The sequence below is a fragment of the Ictidomys tridecemlineatus genome, chromosome 16 (genome assembly GCF_052094955.1).
Source record: "Ictidomys tridecemlineatus isolate mIctTri1 chromosome 16, mIctTri1.hap1, whole genome shotgun sequence".
Taxonomy (NCBI): Eukaryota; Metazoa; Chordata; class Mammalia; order Rodentia; family Sciuridae; genus Ictidomys; species Ictidomys tridecemlineatus.
Genome location: NC_135492.1, coordinates 3,231,389 through 3,243,878, shown reverse-complemented (window position 1 = coordinate 3,243,878; position 12,490 = coordinate 3,231,389).

The following is a 12,490-nucleotide window of genomic DNA, read 5'->3' as shown; positions in this document are numbered from 1 at the left end:
GGTCAAAGATCATGTTTTCTCTCTGGTACACAGAGGCCAGAAAGAAGAAAATTTTAACAAGGAGCCACATGGAAATAGAAGGGAGGCCAGCAGCATTGAGAAAAGAAATCAGGGAGAGACAGAAAAAGGCCTGGGAATGAGATGGACCCAACTATGTTAAGTTCCTGTACAACTCGTCACAATTTCATCCTGATTACATGTAATCATGATGCCCAGTAAAAAATCAAAAGGTAAAAAGTGAAAAATAAACCTCAAAATCTTAGTAAGAAAGCTGTAGACAAAGAGCTCTTTCTGCAATAAGCTCTGTTCTTTGTGTGCCTGTAGAAACTGTCTGACCATCACTCCCTTTATACATTAGCCAATTATTGATACCCTACTATCTGCATTTTTCTACCGATATTTCCCCCAAAATAATAGTATTAAAATAACAACCAGACTCCTCTGAGTCTGTAATTATTTTGCTCTTATCCAGCTGTGGTCTGAATTTTTCCATTTAAAACCCATGACTGTCTCTTTTGGATTATGTCTGATTTCATCCTCCATGGAATTAACAAATATTTCTTAGCTCGTATTACCAGAAACAGGAACTGGTAGATTAGAACCTTCTAGAATCCTTTCAAATTCCAACTCCCAGTGGACACACTGAGCATATCTATTTACAGTACCTTTTGCACAAGTGTTCCACTAACTTTATGAAAAGGGCCCCTGTTAGGAATTTTGCTGTCTCACATGTCAACCCTTCATTTTTCTATCAAGGCATGAATTTTTGCTGCCTTCTTCCTCTTAACCTAAAAGTTGCCAGTCTCTGAATTTAACCTAGGGATTCAGAGCTCTCAAAATCACACTTGATTCTATTTCCTTGAAAGCCTTCCAATTGTTTATAAATGCTGGGCACACACCATCTGGTGCCTCTGCTTTCTGATGTGTTAGCTCTTGAGAGGAGCAGAATGAGGAGGATGTATTTGGGCACAGAAAGGGATTTATAATAAGGAGTCAACTCATGAGACTACGGGAGATGCCAAGTACAAAACCCACTGGGAGGGATGGCAGGCTGGAGACCTACGGAAGCTCAAGGCCAAAGCCGCCTCCTGCAGGAGCCCCCCTGCTTGGGATGCCAGCCTTCAACCCTTAAGCCCCACCCCCCTGAGGGAGAGCCTTCTGTTTTGCTCACAACCCACTGATTCAAACATTAGCCTTATCTGCAAACACCCTGGCATAAACACCCACAACAGGGTCTGACAGCCCCCTGGCACAGTGGCCCAGATACATAAAACTAGCCATCACACCTAGGTTAGGGCTCGTCACTGTCTTCAATTTTGCTGTACAACACATTTCCCAATCTCTTATGACTCTGAGGACTCTCTTCTGGATGTACGCTCATCTGTGTGTTCTTCTTTATATAGTACCCCAGTCTATGAATCCAGTTGCAATTTGATCAGCACCCAAAAGACTAGAATGCTCAACTCTTGACTATTAGGTTTTTCTTTTAGCTAATGGGATTTGATATTAATTTAACAGAAACCTACAAAATTTTTCCTCTACCTAGACATGAATCTCTGCATAAAAGCTAAGTTCAAAGGGCCTTTAGTGCCCTTAAGTTATCCCATGGGTAAGGAACAACACATGTTTAACACTGCACTAGTCTCTTTAGTTTCTGTTATGGTTGAGATATGAGGTGGCTCCCAAAGCTCACATGTGAGACAATGCAAGGAAGTTCAGAGGGAAATGACTGGGTTTTGAGAGCTTTAACTATTAATTCCCTGACAGGCAGTAGCTGGGTAGTAACTGTAGGCAGGTGGGGGTGTGTGGCTGGAGGAGGTGGGTCCCTGGTGGCATTCCTTTGGGGTATATATCACCATGTTCTTCCTCACCTTGGACCCAGAACAACAGATTCAGCAGCCATCTGTGGACTGAGACTTCTGAAACTGTGAGCCCCCCCAAATAAATTTTTCCTCCAAAAATTATTATTGTCAGGTCTTTTGGTAAGAGTGATGGAAAAACTGACTAAAAGACCTTCTTTTCCCCAACTGTCTTGTTCCACAAATCCTACCAGGAGCCCCTCTCTGTGACCTCTCTTTCTATTGCTTTGTTCTTATCAGCTCTTCTAAGTTGTTGGTGATTTGTTGCAGGACTGAAGAGAAACTCCTCTTCACTTTCCAAACCTGATGCTGCCCACAGGCTGCTCCCAGGGACTTCTGTTTCCCACATCTGACACGCAGGTCTCCCCACTGGTCCAGCACATCCCAGTACCTCTCCTCAGTGAAGTGAAACTCTTTCATAAATTATAGATACCCAAGTTCCACTAAATTTCATTTAAATTCATCTCTTTTTAAAATCCTCACTGTAGTAATAAATTGCCAATTTATAGTGATTTCATCTTCTTCAAGAAATAGTCTTAATCATGACAGTTTTGTTTTGCCTTATATTGATAATTTAGGGGAAACATCTTGTCTATCGTGTCTTTCTCATAGATATTAGCTTCCAGACACTTTTCTTATGTGCACAACCATCTAAATGTAGATTAAAGTGTCTATGTTGAAATAATAATTCTTTTAATCTATTTTTGCAATGAATACATCAAAACTCACAATTAAATGAGTAGTTGCATAATTAGTTATATGCTATTTCTGTCACAAGAGTATTAGCCCCAAGAAGGGTAGGGCTCTATATTGCTGAGATATCTCAGGACCCACACCAGAACCCTTTATAAACAGTACACGTATGCCTGTAACTCACTCAGTCTTTCAAGAAATGATCAGAGTGAGATTCAAGTGCTCACTGTTACCACCAACCCCCTCTGCCATCTCTCAAACTTGTCAATGGATCATCATCCCTGGAGGAACCCTGCTTCCACCTCTCCTGGGCCCAGGATACAATGTTGAGGCTGCTGAGCACAAGCAAACTGGCCCAAGTGTAAGAAACTGAAAGACCATGGAGGAGAAGCCAAGGATAACCTCATTTTAGCTCTTCAGTTAGTAAAACACCTGCACCAGCAGCCAAGACCCTAGACACCCTCCACCTGTAAGACAGGATGACTAATAATTTCAAAAATCAGCGAGGAGCCCCACTCCCCAGAGTCCTCTCCCTGCATGGTGGAGGGCTGGCATGGTTGCTGATCTTCACAAGAGAGAAAGAGTAGAATGTTGAATGTGGCAGTAGCTTAATCCCAGCACCTGATTTCAATACCCAGCCAAGGCAGCAGTGGAGGAAAGGTAGATAGCAAAGTAAATGCAAAGCCCTGGCCGGAGAGTGGGACCCGAGTTGTGGAGTGGGCTTCCAAAGTATGACTTCATCTCCTAATAGCATACAACTTGCTTTCTTGAAGAGTGACACCCTAGTTGGGGACACTCAACACTTGATCCCTTCTCTGATCATGACAGGGTTCTATACCTATGGGTTGGAGACTGGCCTTCTCCTTGCTACCAAGGTAACCTTGGGACACCCGCTGATTGAACTTGTTAGAGCTCCATGTGAAAACTGAAGGCAATACCCCTTGCATGCAGGGCTGTCACAGGGGTGCAGGAACTTATGGAGGTACAGAAGGGAACATACACCCCTCCCTGCTTGCCAGATGTCAGAAAGCACTGAAGAAACAGCCATGCTGGGATAGAGGTGCCTGCTCCCTTTGCCTTCCCTCCATGTCCTGTGCAACACCTCACACTCCAGCCCAGGACAGGAAAGCCCAGCCTGGGGCCCCAAGGACTCCCCAGAGTTCTCCTTGCTCTTGCACCTGTGGGAGGGGAACAGCCCTTTCAGCACAGCTGCAAGCTGCCTTCTGAGCCTTGGGTTAGGCTGCACCCTGCGGACCCCTCAGACCTCAGCAACCACAAGCCTGGGTGTCTGTGGCGTTACTGGCCACTGTAAAGGTCACTCGTATGGATACATTGGCTTATGTGAATGAGTTCAAATTAAAAATAAGAGGCTTAATTTTTCTTTTTGAAAATAAGGGAAAAGTGTTGTAGCTCAGTGTAGAGCACTGGCTTAGCATGTGGGGGGCACTGGGTACATAAAAAAATAAATAAAATAAAGGTATTTTGTCCATCTTCAACTAAAAAGAAGAAGGAAAAAGAGGAGGAAGAAAAATAGTAAGGGAAAATATGTCTCTCTTCTCCTATGTCTTAGAGAATTTATCTGACAGTGCTGGACTGAACTTTTTCATCTCTTTGAAAAGGGTCACTGAAGCATAGGTAGGTAGGGCAGTGCTGGTCTATGACCCAGGAGTGTCTTCCCAGGACATGAAAGCCATGTTTTGGAAATGCAGAGGTCAAGGAGAGAGCTCTGTGACCTCCAGCTTCTGGGGGTTGCCGTCCTCCTCAGAGGCCCTGCTCAGGGGTGCTTCCTCCCATCTATTCCAAAAAGCTCAAAAAGCTTCTGAACCACATGGTCAGGTTAGCCACAGCAACGACTCTAATTCTTGGTACTAATTTCTGTTTCAGTCAGCTTTTTCACTGCTATGACTAAAAGATCTGACCAGAACAATTTCTGGAGGAAAGGTTTATTTGGAGGCTCACAGTTTTAGAGGTCTTAATCCATACATAACCAGTTCCTTCCATAAGGCTCAGGGTGAGGCAGGGCATCATGGTGGAAGAGTGTGGTAGAGGGAAACAGCTCACATGATGATCAGGAAGCAGAGAGAGAGAGGTCTCCACTTGCCAGATTCAAATATATGCCCCAAAGCCACACCCTCAATTCCCACGTCCTCCAACCACACCCCACCACTTCAGATACCACCCATTAATCTTATCAGGGGATTATATCACTGGTTGGGCTTTGAACCTGCTTGCACTGTCTAACATGTGAGCTTATGGGGGACACCTCACATCCAAACTCTAACAATGAGGAAATTCCAAAAGGCACCTTTGGGGCTGAGAGCAGCATCCCCACATGTGCTGCCTTGGACTTCATACTGAAAGCCCCTGTGAGCAGCGAAGGCAGAAGAAAGCTTTCCTGAAGTCCATGTTTGTCTTAAAGATAGGAAGGAGCAAAGAGAATACAGTCACCTTCATCCTCTTTCTGAAGGTCATCAACCAAGGAAGACTGAACTCACAGCACCAATGAAAGAGCCTAAAAGTCAAGCACACCTAGGGCTCCAAGGCACTCTGTTGCAGGGGCCACTCATTTCCTTAAAAATCATGTTCTTCCCCTTTAAAACTACAGTTCCCATTTTCTTCTCAACCATCTGGACTTTCTTCAAGTTTCCAATTTTTGTGTGGCACCGGTGCATCTGCAATTAACAAATTTGCATGTTTGACTCCTGTTAATCTATTGCCAGTTTGTTTCAGCAGACTCCACTCAAATGCCAACCCTTCCTGGAAACTTGAACTCCCCCAAACATGCAAATGGCCTTTTTTTGCTACAATTAAACCCTAAAGTAAGTTAAAGTCCCTTAGTTGTGCTTAATATTAAGGAATTCAAGGAAGAAGGGACAAAAAAAGTACAGATAGATGCTGTCAAAATAGCTTCTAGAAAACAGGCAGTACAAAAGTCTCTAGGGTACCCTAAATTAATCTCAAAGAGAAAAAAAATGTTATCTGCAAAGGATAGTTATTCTTAAAATATATATTTTGTTTATTCTTAAACCCTGGCTGCAGGAAGAACTTCCTGAGTCATTATGGAAACATTAGGACTTCTCTCCTGATATTGGATTTACAAACATGCTTCTATTACAGTTTGAATCTTAAACATCCCCCAAGGCCACATGTAGAAGGGTTCACCTGCAGCCTTTGGCACCTTTATGAGGCAGCCTGAAATGGAGTCAGGTCACTGGGGCTGTGCCCTTAGAGGAGACTCAGCCCCTTCCTGTTTGCTTCCAGAATGCCATGAGCTGAGAAGCTTCCTGTTCCACAGGCTTTCACCATAATACACTACACCACCAACCGCCCAAAGAAACAGCCAATTGACCATGGACTGAAACCATAAGCTAAAATGAACCATTCCTCCTTGACCTCCTTTATGTTGGGTATTGTGTCACAGCAACAGAAAACTGACACACATACTAAACAATGATGCCATTCCTGCAGCTGCTCAGTGGTCCTGCTGGACACAAGGGAGCCTCTTTAGGACAACTGGCTGACCCATCCTAACACCTTGCTCCTCATTGACTTCTACTGTGCTTTATGAAGGACAGCTTCCTCTTCTGACCAAACTGCAGAGGCCAGCTCGGTGCTGTTCCCACCCTGGCAGTGGCCTGGGAGGAGGGTCTCACCTCTGACTAGAAGAGCCTCTGGGTGCATTACACTGACCTTACACTCTTCCTCATCTCTTATATCCACCATTTCCAAAGAGCCAATTGCCATGGAAAATCCCATTCCCATATATTTGCAGGGTGGTCCTGAAACATTTCTAAGCACTGTGAATGTTCTGGATCTCACAGAAGCTTTAGGAATGCATTAGCTGTCATTAGCATTGTTAATGTAACAGGGAATTTTAAAATTTGCATAAGAGTATCTTAACATTATCTCCTTTCTATGTATTGAAGAAGAAGAAGAAAAACTTTTGTGGTTGGCTTTGCAACTGGGAGTTTTATCTACAGCAATCAACATTTCCTAGATGTCTAAAAATTAAACCTGTTTAAATAATTATAGCCAAAAATAAACTTTAGAGAAATTACCCAGTTCTTCCTTAACAACAAAACTTTGAAAGGAAAGACATCTCTTTGACCCTAGTTCTACCATGTAAGCACTTTATAGTGAACTGAATTTAAAATGGAATAGTTATACTGAGAACATAAAATTTGGGGGGCCGTCATGGCTCACAGGCCTTCCTGCCACCAAAAATCAGCTAAGTAAGATGAGGCTGAAAAGCCAAGCAAAGTCACAGCATCCTCAGGGTTAAAAATAACTGGTGACTCCTCTCAGTTTGAAGCAAGGAAAGAGACACCACACATGGACACACAACCCTGCTTTCCAAGCATCTCTCTGTCCTTTAAGAATGTGCACATCAAGGACTGTGGCACAAGCTCTTTGAGAAAGGGAGATCAACTGTCTCCCGGTTTTCTGAAGAAGATGGCCTAACATGTCACCAGACTCCAAACTGCAGAACTCAGCTACCAGAATGAGCAACATGTTATTTAGAAACATGGGACTTCAATCTGTATTTGTGACTTTTCAGGGGTCTGTCTGAGAAGGGTCTGCCATTGCAAGACCGTATAGTGCTGAGCAACACAACCTTGCCTTCTCTTCTCATGGGGAGGTTTGCTGGGTGGAAGGACTCCTTTCCTGATGACAGATCCTCATCAACAGCTTTGACACATAACAGAAAGGGCTAAAGAGGTCTTCTGGGGGAAACCTGCAACCAGCCTGTCCATTTACTGCTGGCCACTGGATGGTTCTCTAAGGGTCAAACAGGAAAATCAAGAGTATGTTATTTACAACAGTTTAGAGAAATTTGAAGACTAATTTTACATTTCTGGATCTAACAATACAGAACATGTGTTTGTATTTTGTACACCTTTTGCTTTTTTGACTCATTTCATTCCAATAATATTTTATGATCTATGATAGAGTGAAAATGTTAAAAACAAGAAGAAAAACCAACCCTATCACCAGAGTTTAATAACTGATTAGCTTAGAACAAAATTTTAGACTGTTTCAGAATAACCTCCCAGCTTCTGAGTTTCTGCAGTGGCTCCAGATGGAGCCCAAGAAAGTGAGTCTTTGATGTTCCCAGGTGTATCACATGCTTTCCATTACTATAACAAAATACTAGAAATTATAAACCTAAAAAGAGGAAAGGTTCATTGTGAATCACAATTCTGGAGGTTGGTTGTTTTCAGGCCTGTGAGGTGGCACATCATGATAAGAGTGTAAGGTGGCCTTACCTCACAGAAAGAGAGGAAGAGGATGAGACCCTGGTCCACAAGGCCATACCAACAATTCAACTTCCTCCCTCTAGGCCCACTTCTCACAAGCCCACCATCACCCAGGGTGCTCCAGGCAGAGGACAGTGCCTTCACCACAAGGCCTTTGGTGGACACTCCAGCAAACCTCAGTGTCAGGTGATGCTGACACTTCTGATCCAAGCACCGCATGCTGATGAGAGCTGACCTCCAGTGATGGCAGAGAAGTCATGCCTCCACTTACCATCAGAGCCAGACTGGGGTCCACATCAAGTTGACCCAGATTGGATAATGATGGTCTTCAACCACGATATCAAGGTATTTTAATCAGTTGTTGTTGTTGTTTGTTTGTTTTGGTTTTGGTTTGCTGCTGTGATTACATGACCCAACCAGAAAAATTTTAGAGAAGAAAATGTTTATTTGGAGGCTCACAGTTTCAGAGGTCTCCATCCACTGACAGCCAGCTCCATTCCTCAGGGCTCAAGGGGAGGTTCAATATCATGGCAGAAGAGTGTGGCCGCAGGAAGCATCTCACATGACCATCAGGAAGCAGAGAGAGACTTCACTCACCAGATACAGAATGTCTACTCCAAAGCCCCTGATGCCCCCCTCCAGCTACACCCACCACTTCAGTGACCACTCCATTAATCCCTATCAGGGGATTAATTTACTGATTGATTAAGCCCTGTATAACCCAATCATTTCTCCTCTGAACCTTCTTGCACTGTCTCACATGTGAGCTTTTTGGGGCCCTTGGCATCCAAACCATAATAGGAGGGAAACAAAATCCATCTTCTTGAGCATGAATTAGTACATGAACACACACAGGCACATTCCTGTCCACTCATGTTCACACTTGACACACACATGCAAATGAGGCCCTCGGCTCTGCTGGTTCCAGCACCTTCGACTTTAATAAAGCCTCGGGCACTCGGAGCACAACACATTTCTCCAGAGCTAAGCAGCAGCAAGAGACCAAATCACGTGGAAGTGTTCTGTGAAAAATGATTTGCAAGGCACCAGGAGAACTTTAATGATATTCAAAATCCAAGACTAAGATAGGTCTGTTTCTCAAGGAAACCTACATATAAAAATCAATAGGTCACCACAGTGGCCAGGTTGTTCAGGGACAAACATGTCACACAAGAAAACAAAACAAACAAACAAGAAAACATGAGTAAGAGAGAAGACCCACCTATCTCTTTGCCAGCCACCTCCTGGGCTCTTTTGTGCCAAGTCACTGTTTCTCTTAGTCTGGGATCATGGTTGGATGGTAGATCCGAGGTGATCAAATTGTCCCCAACTGTGGCATGCAATTTCCCATTAGAAAAATGGATGTGAGTGTTCCACAATGCTGGGTGGCAGTGTAAGTTTAGTCTAGGGTACATCAATGTTCCAGGGGAGGAGCAGGGGAGGGAAAAGGATGAGGAAGGGAGCAAAGGAGGGAAAAGCGGGTATCTCTTTCCATTTGCCCTTGATTTCATACAGAGCTGTAATTCTAAAATTAATAAATGTGCAGAGCCTGCATTCTTCCATCTCCCTTCTTATATAATAGCAAATCATCAGCAAAAAATCATATAACCAACTACTCAGAATGCTGGAAACTACTTTATTAGAGTGACAGATCTGAACAAAATGCAAACTTCACATTTCCACACCCAGGACCAGCAGGCTAACTGTGACCCTGCTTCACCACGTGCCTGGCAGGGCTGGGCATGACCCCTGCTCTCAGAGAGATAAGGTTCTCCTCACTTCTGCTTTCTCTCACCCTGTTCTCCCATCAACACAGCTTACTTTGGAAGGCCACTGAGTCCACATGGAGAGAGTAGCTGTCCACTCTTCTCCTTCAGCCAGGATGCCTGTTCCCGAAAAGTCCAGTGGCAGCTTGCTGCCCTTCCCTCAGCTTCCTGTCTTGATATGTCCCCTCTGGGTGCTCCATGGCCCCTGCCTTTAGAGACCTCCCCCTCCCCCTCCCCACTGCTGTCCTCTGAGTCCACTCACAGCTCCACACAGCAACTTCTAAATGGCCACTGCATGTGGGCACACAGCCATGCCTTTAGATATGGAGGCACACTGAACATCATGGCCTTGGCCACCCCGACACTTGCGATTTCCCTCCACACGAATGAGAGACTTATGTTACCTATAAGTGGCACAGGACATGGACTCAGTAAATATGAACACATTTCAAAATCTTTATACACTGTGAATGTAATAGAGGTACACAGAAGTACTCCAAACTTGTGCGCATAGACAGAAAGTGAAATCATAGGAAGCAGCCTGGGCAGGCGCTACCCACACTGTAGAAGTTCTAGGTGTGCCTCCCAGCCACAGTCCCCATGCCCCAGCCTCCCTCCACCATGGCCCACCCACTGTAATTTAGATGGTCATAATTCCCCTAATTTTTCTGAAAATGTTATCACTTTTGTTATGGGGACTACATCAATATCCATTAGCACCATATTTCGGTTTTGACTAATTTTTTTAACTTTATGTAATTAATCACATTAGACATTCTTTCAGGTCTGATGTCCTTTACTCAATGTCACAGTTGAGGAAGTCGAACGGTTTTGAGTGTGAAGTGGAATGACCTCACTACTGCCTGGTAATGTAGTTGTACCCACTGTCCAAGTACACCAAGCTATCTGTCTACATGGAGAGTGGGTACAAGTACAGTATAATGCTGATGGAGATTGAGTTGGTTCCAGTTTGACACTGCACATCAAGCCTGCTTGCACATTCTCTAGGAGGCACACAGCTCTACATTGCATTTTACCAGAAGTAAAATTGCTGAGTCATAAGCTATGTAGATAGACAACTTCAGCAGTTAGGATGAAAAGGTTTTCAAAGTTTAGTGCCTTCCACCCATGTCCAGGGTTTCCATTTCTCCACATTGGTGAAAAAATTAGTGCTAGAAAACATATTACAGCCTTAGCATTCATTGGGTGTTTTCTCACTGTGATTTCAAGTTGTTTTTCTGGTTATGCTAATGCATTTTTGTAAAATTCCCCTGACCCAGAGAAATACTGCTCTACAAATCTGGGGTGGAGACTCTGCTGCTGCTGCAGTGTGCATGGGATACTCCAGCCCAGGGTTCTCAGGAAATGCAGGTATTTTCCACAATGTGGAGGTAGGGGCTCCCAAGAGAACCTCCTCCTATGGTAGAAGTGGCTCACGAGTACAGGAGGTTCTCGTTTCCCGATACTGCCATTAACTGATCAAGTTCCTTTTTCTTCCCTGCAGAAGATCCTAACAAATGGAACATTCAGTCATGGTGAAGTTTCCAGGGCCCAGATGTATTGCAGAAGAGGCTAGAGATGCATAAAGACAGAGCAGAAGAGTCATTGCTCTAGAAACTTCCAAATCCCCATCTCTCAGACTCTGTGTGTCCTTCTAGGAGTGACTGGAGTGTGGAGAACTTCCAAATGAGATGCTGTGGACTGCAAGGACCTGGCCGGACATGGCGTGCCCCTGGGTTCCTCCCTGTGGTCATGTAATTGCTCCAAGTTTTGCCCTTTCAACACAAAACCCAAACACTGTCTGTCCTGCCAACACAATTCGCTGCCCTAAGAAAACAACACCGTGTACAGAAAACTATATTGTGAGTATAAAAGTCTCTATGCCACTGTGAGCTATTAAATAATGTTTGAAATGAAAGGGTGGCACCTTGTGAATGCAGGCACAGTTTACTGAGTCAAAGGAAGAAGAACAGCAAAAGAAAAAAATTCCTGTTGTAAAATGTTTACTCAAGACTTGATTTGGTCTGGTAAACAGAAATATCTGGGAAAAAATTCATATTTAACTATAAACTTTTGTCTCTTACAGATAATTATAGCTAGTATATTTAAAATGTGTTTCTTTTGCCTTAGCAGAGAGAAGCCAGCCTATGATCAAATAATTCTGATCTTTTGGCTTGAAGATCATCAATACTTATTTCCCCAAAATACAGAAGACAAAGATATAGCAAATGGAGCTATTGATACTGAGGCGGGACCAACCCTACATGTTCCATTTGTAGATCAACTGAGGTTGTTAGTTTGCTTTGCTCAAGTTCACGATTGGGTGCCTATTCACAGAAGTTTGACTACATATTGTTCATATATGACAAAAATCATAAAATGGGAATTAGTTGAAGTAAAATTAAATGCTGTGTTCAGAGGGTCACTACTGTAGCAGGAGCGGGGAAATGACAGAAAGGAAGACCTTACAAATCAGTGAGAACAGGGTGATCTGCCAGGCTTCTCCCAGGTGCCCCTATGGCCAGCCCCTATGGCCAGCCAGCAATTTCCTTCCATCTGCACAGATGAGCAGCCATGAGCACAACACCAGGCGCTTGATCCTGCCTTATCAGAGCACCGTGATTTATATTTAACAGTCAAGAAAGTCAAGCAGTCAAGATTGCTGTGCCCATGACCGCTCTACTCTGTAGATCCACAGCTGTGACCAGGAAGGGGGTAGCCGCTCCTATGACACCTGTGTGTGCACCCCACACGTGTGCCATGTGCTGACTGCCCACTCACACATGCTGTTCACACCTCTGCCCTGGTCTTCTGCCACTGTGGTGGGAGCACTCCAGATCTTGCAACTTAGAGGCACATAAATTTATGCCACCTATTTCATTTTACCAGGAGACGGTGACATGTGAGAGACAGA